This window comes from Aptenodytes forsteri, unplaced genomic scaffold, assembly GCF_000699145.1.
Source record: "Aptenodytes forsteri isolate BGI_AS27 unplaced genomic scaffold, ASM69914v1 Scaffold405, whole genome shotgun sequence".
NCBI classification, from domain to species: domain Eukaryota; kingdom Metazoa; phylum Chordata; class Aves; order Sphenisciformes; family Spheniscidae; genus Aptenodytes; species Aptenodytes forsteri.
In genome coordinates, this window is record NW_008795481.1 from 172803 (window position 1) to 184831 (window position 12029).

At 41.7% G+C, this 12029-nt stretch overlaps 1 pseudogene; it reads right to left on the reverse strand.

Annotated features, from left to right (window-relative positions):
• Nucleotides 1-309: 309 nt before the first annotated feature.
• The window catches only part of LOC103900575, a 19197-nt pseudogene continuing 7477 nt past the window's right edge, over nucleotides 310-12029 (reverse strand).

The following is a 12029-nucleotide window of genomic DNA, read 5'->3' on the forward strand; positions in this document are numbered from 1 at the left end:
CACCAATCACCTCCTTATTTTCCATGTGCCTTAGCATAATGTAACAAGGTTTTTAAAACTCTATCTTTTCCCTGGTTCTTGTCCAGCTTTAGATTTCAGAAATGCACATCAGATCCCAACAATCCCATCCTACATTATGTTGCTTGTTTCAGTGGGTCTGACTTCTTAGAACAGAGTAGTCCTTCCTGATGGGTTTACACATGTGAATTTACTGTGTTTAGTTGTCTACTCTAACGGAATTTACCTGAGATTCCGTCTGTCCCCTAGACCATATTTCTGGACATAGATTCCAGAGCAAGGACAGAGGCATCATGGAAGCTTCCTCTCCAGCATGACAGTAGTAGCAACAACCTGCAGTAAATAAATATATAAATAAGTAAATATTTGCAGGCATTGAGGGATGCAGAAAGAAAGGAAATAGAGTATTTTCATAGTTGTCATGAGACCAATTTAGCAAAGATAAAATCCACACTTCTAATCACCTTTGAATTCATGAAACATTTACATGTACTTCTCATCTAGCCCTACCTTTGCTCGTAAGAATTCAGTTCTTCCCTCTTCTCAGCTGAACATGCCTCACTTGTCAATGCCCCAACTCTGCTCCTTCCAGGACTGGCAAGGAGTCTGTCCGTTCCAACACACTCTTCATAATTCACAACGGGGAGCTACATAGCTGAACAGTTTTCTCACCTGTGCTCTCCAAAGCTCATCCTGCTCATGAACCACTCCCCAGTGGGTGCCACCCATCATGGCAATGAGCAAGTTGAGCATAAGGAGCAATAACAGGAAAGGCTGAATAAGTAGTGCCATACATGAAGGGTGGCTCCACTTCATAGTTGGCAGGTCCAACAGTGATGGTGAGGAAGAGCTCAAAGATGCTAAAAGTGGTATGGGGTAGTTATGGAAGTGGCCCAGCTCATCGGGATCTTGGGTCTGGAAGATGATGTAAAAAGCTAACAGAGAAAAGAGAGGAGGAAAAAGAAAAGGAAAAAAACCCAAGACTGTTATCATGGCCTTGGCCATCATAATCTGATTATCTCTGTAAACTAAAAGCATCAGATTTTAGCCCAAACAATAGGACAAGACAGCCACATCTCCTATGTATGTCTATGTCTAAGTTTATTTACTTAGAAATACTTCAGTTAGCTCTTCTTACGGTCTTCAAGGTTTCTGAGTTCAGCATCCTCTTATGTACTGATGGGCCAATATTCTGTCCTCACCTCCATCCAAGCAGGTTGGAATGAAAGAAATATAATGGCTACATCATGCAGACGTCATTTCGCAAGACAAACACAATGGTTGGCTATGCTGTATTCAGTCATACACTTTGGGCAAATCGAGGGAACATATCAATAACAGTAAATCCGTATTGTTTCTGAAAAATGAGAAGAATGTAGATTCTTTCTTACTACAGGTATTGGAATTTTTCAGAAACTGGATCAAATTCCAGCAGTCCTCTTCCTCTGAATTCATATGCTGAATTTAGATCCTCTAAATAAGCCCTCCCTTTATGGACCCAAGTCTGCACATGAGATCTCCAAATATCATCTACAGATTAGACAAAGTACTAGCAATAAGACCAAGGCTTCTCACAAAGAACCATCAGCACATTGCCATGGAAATTAAGGCAGAAGAGGGAACACTGATCATCTAGTCTGATCTCCTTTACCCTCCAGGACATTACATTTCACCCCTTTACCCACTGTTGAGTTTAACTTATACTTGACTGAAGAATCTTTGCTAGAAAGCCATCTAATCTTGATTAATTCAGGAATAATGAATCTACCAGATACCTTGGACTGGTTTTCCCCATGGCTACTCAATCTTACCAATATGATAATTTTTAATTGCAGTTTGCCTGGCACTTTTTGTGCACTACCCAATTAGGATAAAGATCTATTTGTAATCTGGTATTTCTGCATTTTCCACCATCATCAGGTCACATATTCACCTCTTTAAAAAATTGAAATATTTAAATGTCTCCCTGTCACACATCTCGTTTGGCCCTCACATCATTGTTATGGTCTCTTCTTCATCACATTTTTGAGCGCCCTTTTGAAGAGGAGAATACCAAGAACAGACACTCTAATAATATCATTAACACCATACATGTCAGAAAATCAGCCTCTCACACTGACTCTATTCACTGTTTATTCACCCATAGACCACAGTAAGCCTTTCACAATTGAGTTCTTTGGCTGCTAGGACAGCCAGATCCTTCTGACATAAATGTTTTTTAGGAAATCCATTCTATGTAGATCAAATGTGCACTCCTTTTTTCCCAGCTGTCAAGGACTAGCCTTAGATGAGAGTTTTCAAGAAATGGAACTTTATATTGGTATTTCACAATGCTAAGCAGTCTTTCATCAGTATTATCAATCTATTCTGCAAAATAATAGACCATGAAATGGTCCATAGGTCAAGTCTGGACCACATAAGGTCCATTTTATCAGAGCTTTGCTATCCAAATCTCAAACCGAATAGTCACAAGAACCACCTGAATTAAGGAAGATATATAAGTGTCTGCCACTTCTTCCCCAGACAGTTTTCCTTTGCTTGTTCAGGACCTCCTTGTCAGAAGAATCAGGCATCTAGCTAGTCCTGACTTGTAAGCCCTTCTTAAACACAGTGAGGACTGAACCCATGGCTTCAATTTTCTGACACTCCAAGGGCAGAGGAGTCCCAAATTCTGGGCCATACTGCTAATGCATTTTTTTTATTAGAATTAAGGATTTACAAAGATAAAATGTCAAAACAAGGAAAGCAATCCAGAATTTTTGTCTCTGTCACCTAAAAATGTAATGGCCTTATCAAAAGTAGGCCTTACCACCTGCCAAATATTTGTTCATGACTGCTGTTTTGTATCCTATCAATTTTTCCATGCCTGCTTTGGTTTGTTAGGTATATTCAGAGAGTACCTATCAGATCAGGTCCCTTACAAGGTATAGTCAGAACAAAGCTAGACTTGAGATAAACGCTGTCACATATGTGTGATCTGATGGGTAAGCATAGCAGCAGTATCCTAGGAACTAAAATAACTCAGTCAACAAAATCTTAAACAACTACATCCTCTTACCTATATAGATCACGTGGGGGAACTATGGATCACAGGCTTGGACATTTAGGTGTTAAAGTCTTTTAGTGGATCTAGTTGCTCATGCTGTAAAATTATCCTGTAATTTATTGTATAACTAATGACACTGTGCTGTTGGGGTTGCACAGGACTGCAGTGTATGTGTTCCATCATAGCAACTCAATGTTTTGTCCACACATCGCTTGGGATCTGTGATCCCATTCACATGGGAACTTACCATGTGAATCATCTAGTCTTTTAATGTGATGATAGAAATAAAAAATAACCTGCACCCCTTCCAGTCCTATTTTCAAATTGATCCATATAATCAAGATCCCACAATACTGAACTACTCTTAAGTTCTTAAGTAATGGTATCATTAATATCATAGTCATCAATCTACCCTGCTTTTTCACTTTCTGGCATACCAAGTCAAATCAAGGGTCCATTCTTGGATCTGTTCTGTCTTGTTTGACCATCTGGTTAGATGGCAGCATAGGTAAAATGAAGTATAGATTTATCCCTAATCCCATGAATGTAAACTGGAGAACTAATTTCATTTTCTTCAGGTTTGTAGTATACCAGTGAATAACATACTGAATATTTTTCACTCTGAGGATGAAAAGTACCATCCAAATGATCCAGTAGGTGGACTCTAATACACTGACAGCAAAATAACTTGATGTTCTAAATCAACATGTTGAAGTATCTGTAAGAGAGGTGGTTGCAAAATAAGACTGTTTCCTGCTCCATCAAATTGTTTTTCTATTTATGCCATAAATCATAAACATCAATAGCCATATTATAGCAGTATCACAGTCAACATTTTTATTTATGCAAATGCATAAATGCAGAACTTTTAAAATATTATTTTTAGAATGTTTCCCTAATAAAGGGAAAATGGCATGCTTTTCCAAAAACGTCACCTCTTAGGGTTACCTATAGGCAAGAAGCTAAACCATTCCACCAATACCCAGATATGGAAACCAGATCCGGTAGACTGATACTCTGTTCCAACTTAGTGACTCTCTCTGCCATGGTGACCATTGAAAGTGATTGCCGTTAGCTTGTGCCATTTGAAGAAACTTACTTCTCCCTTACCGATAATGTTCCCTCTCTAATTCTACCACTGTTGTTCCCAATTCAAGAACTAGCTCTGGTCCCTCAATTTCAAGCACCATATCATAGAATCATAGAATCATAGAATGGTTTGGGTTGGAAGGGACCTTTAAAGATCATCTAGTCCAACTGCCCCTGCCATGAGCAGGGACATCTTTCAGTAAACCAGGTTGCTTAAAGCCCTGTGCAACCTGACCTTGAACACTTCCAGGGATGGGGCATCCACAACTTCTCTGGGCAACCTGCTCCAGTGTCTCACTACTCTCATCATAAAAAATTTCTTCCTTATATCCAATCTAAACCTACCCTCTTTCAGTTTAAAGCCATTGCCCCTTGTCCTGTCTCTACACACCATGGTAAAAAGTCTCTCTCCATCTTTCTTGTAAGCCCCCTTTATATATTGAAAGACCACAAGGTGGTCTCCCTGGAGGCTTCTCTTTGCCAGGCTGAACAACCCCAACTCTCTCAGCCTTTCTTATAAGAGAGGTGTTCCAGCCCTCTGATCATTTCTGTGGCCCTCCTCTGGACCCACTCCAACAGGTCCAGTCTTTCTGGGGACCCCAGAACTGGATGCAGTACTCCAGGTGGGGTCTCATGAGAGCGGAGTAGAGGGGCAGAATCACCTCCCTCGACCTGCTGGCCACGCTTCTCTTGATGCAGCCCAGGATACGATTGGCTGTCTGGGCTGCAAGCACACATGGCCGGCTGACATACAATTTTCAACTTTATGATGTTCACATGGGGACACTCCTCAAGCCTGTCCAGGTCCCTGTATGGCATCCCTCCCCTCAAGCATATCAACTGCACCACTCAGCTTGGTGTCCTCCGCAAACTTGATGAGGGTGCACTCAATCCCACTATCAATGACATATTGATGAATGTATTAAATAGTATTGGTCCCAGTACAGGCCCTTGAGGGAAACCATGGGCATGATCATCCAGCCAATTCCTTACCCATGTAACAGTCCATCCATCAAACCCATATCTCTCCAATTTAGCAGCAAGAATGTTGTGGGGGACCGTATCAAAGACCTTACAGAATTCCAGGTAGATGATATCTGTAGCTCTTCCCTTGTCCACTGATGCAGTCACTCCATTGTAGAAGGCTCTTATATTAGTCAGGCAAAACTTGCACTTGGTGAAGCCATGTTGGCTGTCTCTAATCACCTCTGTCTTCCATATCTTTCAACATATCTTCCAGGAGGATCTGTTCCATGATGTTACCAGGCACAGAGGTAAGTCTGACTGGTTGGTAGTTCCCAGGGTTCTCCTTTTTACTCTTTTTAAACATTTCCCTTTTTCCCATCACTGGGGACTTTGCCTGACTGCCATTACTTTTCAGATATGATAGAAAGTAGCTTGGCAACTACATCAACCAATTCTCTCAGGACCCTGGGATGCATCTCGTTGGGTCCCATGGACTTATGTATGTTCAGGTTCCTTAGGTGGTCTTTACCCTGATCTTCACTTACAATGGGTGGGACTTCATTCCCGTAGTCCCTGCCTTGAGGTTCAGGGGCTTGAGAGATGTGGGGAGAGAGATTGCTACTGAAAACTGAGGCAAAAAAAATTGTTTAGTACCTCAGCCTTCTCCATGTTGGTTTTCAGCAGTTCTTCTGTCTTATTTATCGTAGAGGTGTGTGTGTGTATGTACATTTTCTTTAATCTTCCTTCTCTGGGCCAATGTAATTGTCAAAGCCCTTCTTATTATTCTTTCCATCCCTTGCCAAATTCAGCTCCAGCTGCACCTTAGTTTTTCTGGTCCCATCCCTACACATTCGGGTAGCATCTGTATATTCTTCCCAGGATACATGTCCCTGGTTCCACTGCCTATGCATTTCCTTCTTACACTTCAGTTTGACCAGGAGGTCCTTACTGAGCCATGCTGGTCTCCTGCCCTTCTTGCCTGATTTCTTACACATGGGAATCTAGAGCTCTTGCGCACTAAGAAAAATATCCTTAAAGAGCTGCCAGCACTGTTCAGCTCCTTTAACCCTGAGGGCAGTTTCCCAGGGAGTCCCATACATTAATTCCTTAAACAACTGAAAGTTTGCTCTCCTAAAATTCATGGTCCTGACTCTACTCTTCACTTGACCTATATCCCTCAAGACTGTGAATTCCAACAGGAATGCTTTCTGCTAGTCTCCTGTGCCTTGTTTATGTGGCATCCTGTGAACTGAACACATTGATCCATTCTTGCCATTGTTAGTGGATTGGATGTGACTTCTTTCACATTACCCAGCGAGCAATAAAACCACTTCCTATCATGCAGTTTTTCCCCTTAGAATGGCTTCCTAATTAAAGGAAAAATATTCCTTCAGTGGTTTTCAGGTAGCAATCTTGGAATCTGTGGCCACTCTGCCAAAAGGCCTGAGCTACAATCCTAGCCTATACTTATGTATGGAATAATTCTAAAACTGCTAGGCTGTTTAGCTCTCCCTGACGCATTTATTAGTTTTTCTCTCACAGTCAAAGGACTTCTTTAACTTACCTTCTGGATCATGATGGTAAAGGATCCAAGCCTTGTGCGAAGTACATGACATTGCACCATCCTAGCACCAGGGCAAAGGACATGGGCACCACCTCACCAGTTGTGCTGATGAGATGCATCACCATGGTTACCAGAATCATGCACGCATATGTGATGCTGCAAAGGAAGAAGAGGCAAAAATACAGAGTTAGAATCACACCTTCTCCTACACCCCTGCCCCATCAGGTACCTTCCATTTGTTAATGTTCCTTGACACCATCCTCCCTCCATCTGTAAAATGAAACTGTTACGTACATCCCAGAAACAAAATACTCTGAAATCTGAAAGAGTGGGACCTTACATGATGATGTGGAAAGGCCCTCCCAAGATGGTTTGTCCAAAGTATTTGGTTGCTCCAACTCTGAAGGTATCTGGAATCTAAGAGGTATACACTGTTTATATTTGTATTCAAATTGCAAACTGAGGAAATATTATAAATGTGAACTGTTCTCACTTATCTTCAAGATCAATATTATTATAGCCCCTGTCACTGTGACCAGTTCCCCCACCAGATGGAGGCTGTCCTCAGGAGTGATATAAGATTACTGAAAGATATCTCATTATATTAGAAACTGAACAAGATATGACCATAAGGCTCCATTTAAGCAGGCCCAGTGGTGACCACACAAACAAATCCTCCTCATGGTATAGCTTCTGTCATAATTCTCAGTGTTATTATGAAACTCTGCAGCCTAGAGAACTGAGCATGACTTAGTATAAAGAAAACTGATTTAAGTCTCAACTGCTAACAGAAGATGGCTACCTAATCATCTCACAGTCAGATTCACAGTTGTAGGCAATCTAGTAGAGGATGATTTTCAGAGGTTCTGGGCATTTGAAGTGCCAAAGAGTTCACCTGTTATTGTGGATGCCTATTCCACAGAATATGGCCATAGATACTTCATATTGTCCATTGAACTGGGGCACTAAAATTCACAAGCAGTTTTCAAAGGCTAGGCTTCTTCTTTTCCATGACTCTCTTTCCTCATCCTTAAAATGGAAATAAATTGTCAGTTTCTGAAAGGTATTGATAAGCAGAGCTCTCCATTAACACCTTTACATACCTTTCACACACAAGAGCAAGAAAGGAATGAGGGAAGAGATTCAGAATAAAAAAGGCAGACTAACACAGAATCACATAATAGCCACTTGTTTAGCTAGTCCACATAGCGGGGACCTGTCCCTTATCTTGACTACATCATGTAGCCTAAATGTCCCCAGAACTGGAAGTAGCCATTTTTAGAATGCCTTAAAGTTTTGGACAGTGTTGTAGGATTTAAAGTGTGCTTCTCAGGAGGAAGTGGTACTTCTTCCCTTGTAGTGACACACTATGACTATGAGAAATACTGCTTAGACAGGCACAGGCAATGCCCATAACTGTGGCTCCCTGAATAATGGGCAATCTATTGCAGTGTCATGCTGAGTTTCAGTGCAGGCTGTAAAAGCTTATTCAGGAACTCCAAATATGCTTCTAGGACATACTGAAGCCTATGCTGCCTTGTTATTGTGACCTGGGAAAGCTAGGGTAAAGCTGTTGAGTCACTCCATTATGCCTGCAGGGTGGCAGTCTTTTGCAGTCATTCCCAACCCTGGTGGCTGACACTAAGGACTCCCTATGTAGGCTTAGTCATTTTGGGATCTGAAGGGGACATGAAGAATCAGATACCTGCAGCAGTTTCTGCACATACATAGTATTGTCTCTTTGATCTGTTTTGGTGTTGTCTTGAAGTTTCAGAGATTGGTAAATGCAGCACATGGTGAAGCAGGTCATGTAGAGCACATAGCACATAGAACATAGCCAGGATACAGAAATAGCTACATCCATATTTATTCCACTTCAGACTCGCCAGCTCAGTAACAGGAGTAAGATCAAGGATCATCCAGCCCTCAGAAAAGAAACCAGACTAAATTTACATTGTCAGTCAGGAGAAGAGTAACCTATGAACAACTCACCCCAGACTGGGAAGACTGTCATTGCCAAAGTTATCATATCAAGATGAAGTAGAACCTTTAGGACGAGAGGAAATGGCCTCAAGTTGCGCCAGGGGAGGTTTAGATTGGATGTAAGGAAAAATTTCTTTACTGAAAGAGTGGTTAAACATTGGAACAGGCTGCCCAGGGAAGTGGTGGAGTCCCCATCCCTGGAGGTATTTAAAAGACGAGTAGATGAGGCACTTAGGGACATGGTTTAGTGGGCATGGTGGTGTTGGGTCGACGGTTGGACTCGATGATCTTAGAGGTCTTTTCCAACCTCAATGATTCTATGATTCTATGATTCCAGTCTTGGCTGTACCTTGCTGTTCCTGTCAAACACAAATGATTGAAATGCCACAGGCAGAGAAAGACTAATAGAAAAAGCAACACTTCTCACTGACTTATTCACTCCTTTAATGCCACTGCAAGTATTTAAAGACAAAAACCCAGTGTACACACTAGATAAAGAATCCCATAATGACAACAGAGAAAGAAAGTAGGATAAGGGGGCACTTAGGAGGAAAAGAGGACATTGGGATCAGGCCATTCTTGAACATTCAGCCCAAATTCCTCTGAGGTTATGCCAGTCGTGATGTTCCACTGTAACAACTGCACTCCTGGCTTTCAACATACTGACAATTCTAATATTTTGGGATATTTAGAAAGTGTGCAAAACTTTCGCAGTGAAAGAAGGAGATAGAGATCAAATAATATACTTCTCTCCTGCTTGAGGTGATGATAAGTTCCAAGACAGAATGGTCATCTTCCCATGAGTCAATCTCAGTGAGGTCATACAAGGTGGAGGTCAAAGGGCCAAAATTCCACTGAACATGTTTTCTTTTCTGCATGAGGTGCTGAATCATCTAATTAATGAGATGGGAACAGCTGAAACAATAAAAACATTTACTCAAACCAATATCCTTTATAGTCTCCCCAGATTTCCCAACTGCCTTGCTCTCCTGCAAAGGGAGAATGGACTTGTCAGTCTCTGGTGTTACCAGGTTCTCAAGCTAAGTAAGCTGATCTGGGTCACTAACAGTTTGGAAAGCCTTCCAAAAATCCCCACGTGTTACAAGCATTACCAGTTTAACAGAGGTCCTCTTTTCCCTCAGCCAGGACTGACCCAAGTCCTTGCTGTAATATTAGGTGATTAGTAACACATGTTTTGTCTCTTAAGTCACTACCAACCAGAATAGTGCTCTGATACACTGTATGATAACTTGATGATGATGATGCAGGAGTTGAGAAGTTCTCTCTGGATCAGCACGGGTCCAGTCTTATCACATTTTACCTTGGGCAGCTGCATTTCTGCATCTAAATTGCCCCATACAGAGGTAATCCATCAACTCCTTCAGGTCAGGAGGTGATACAGTGACAACAGCTTTAGGTAATCAGAATGCTATTCACATACTCACTATCATGTTGCCTTTTATCCGTGCTAGCTTGAATGGAGTGAGTCCCTTGTTCTTAGGAATCTGGTCCAGGGATTCCTGCCCCATGTTATTCCTTTCATAAGAGAGGATGAGATTGTACATCTGTCAGGCAAAGGTCTTGTTGGGTTGAAGAACCAGGATATGGAGAACAGTGTTACCTGTAGAGGTCAGACAGAAAATGAGATCTTCTGTGAAACAGTAGGATAAAAAACCTCATCTCCTAGCTATGACAGACTCTTAGGCAGTCCCTACTCAGCTTCAGTAAGAGAAAAGCAATTTGTTAGCGCCCTGCACCTCCTCAGTGCACTACAAACACATCCACTTTAAAACCTAAGGATAGGAGCTGCCAGGTAGAGGCCTTCAATATATTAAAAAGATCATCAAAAAGGTAGTTTGCTGCTGACCTGAAGTGGATGTGATAGGTTATCAGTACAAGAGCCTCTTTCCTTTCTGATTTAGGAATAGTCAGTTTGGAACTGAGCATTTCTCTGTCTAGGTAGCTCTAGGACTACAACCTCTCCAGAGTAGGTTGTTTTCTCCCCTTGGTTTTCAGTTGGTATTGTTTATATCTTTGAAATTCCAGTCTTGGGTATAATTTTTCATATGCACATCCCTACAGTGTTTTGCCTTTTCATAGGGGACAGACTTTGCTAAGCTGAAACTAATATTAAAGTGTTTCTTTCACAAAGGACATCAACAGAACTTAGACTTCTGGAAATTGGAGAGATCAGCTGTCCATTGTTCACTTACAGATTGTCTTCAGAAACCTTGACATGGGCCATAATCTTATGGAAGGGCCATATACCATGTATGATTCATGACCATCCCTCTTTTCACTTGACTGTTTGAACCTCATACTTCAGCACTCTTAAAGTGAAGTGACAGCAGTCAGAAACAGTTTGGGAAAATGGGTTACGCTGTTTGATAGCACATTATTTAAGCAAAACTGAAAGAGGTAATCGAACAGGTCTTACCTAAGGAGCCTTGTGCTTTGATATCAGCTCCATTTTCAATGAGTAAACATACAATTTCCTCACTCCCAGCACAGGCAGCAAAAGATAAAATATGTTCCCCTGAAGAGCAGTTAAAAGAAATACAGGAATAACATGAAGTTAAACAAAACCAATGAAAAAGTCAGAAAAATTCTGTGTCAAAAAATGTCTCCGTTTACACACCACCACTTAATTTGAAATTCCCACAACAACATTCCAAAATGATTTGCTGAAGGTGAAAGCAGCAGAGGAATCTAGAGGTTTTGCCTGAGAAAGAGAGAAAGTGATTTTGACAAGAATCAAGTCATAGCAAAGAGTAAAGGCGGAGCAAATGAAAGATCTATGTTCTTCAGAGGAGAAGGTAGAGTGAGTAAGAAGACCTTCCAGGCTGGGCAGGAAGACCATAAGAAACAAACAACGAGCAAATCCATGAAGAATTTTAAAACTAAGAAACTGCTTTGGACCTACAGCCTCAAAATGACCAAAAATGCAGCAAACCTGTCAAGAACAGAGCTAACTAGATTCCACAACCTCTCTGGGCAGCCTGCTCCGGTGCTTAATCACCCTCACAGTAAAAAGGTGTTTCCTGATGTTCAGACAGAACCTCCTGTGTTTTAATTTGTGCTGATTGCTTCTTGTCCTGTCACTGGGCACCACTGAAAAGAGCCTGGCTCTGCCTTCTTTAAACCCTCCCTTCAGATTTTTGTACATGTTGAACAGCCCCAGGTTCTCTGTTTACAAACAGAGAAGGACTGGTGGGAGATGTGGTGGTTGGAGGCCGTCTTGGGCTTAGCGACCATGAAATGGTAGAATTCTCCATTCTTGGTGAAGTAAGGAGGGGGGGCAGCAAAACCGCAACCATGGACTTCTGGAGGGCGGACTTTGGCCTGTTCAGGACGCTGGTTGAG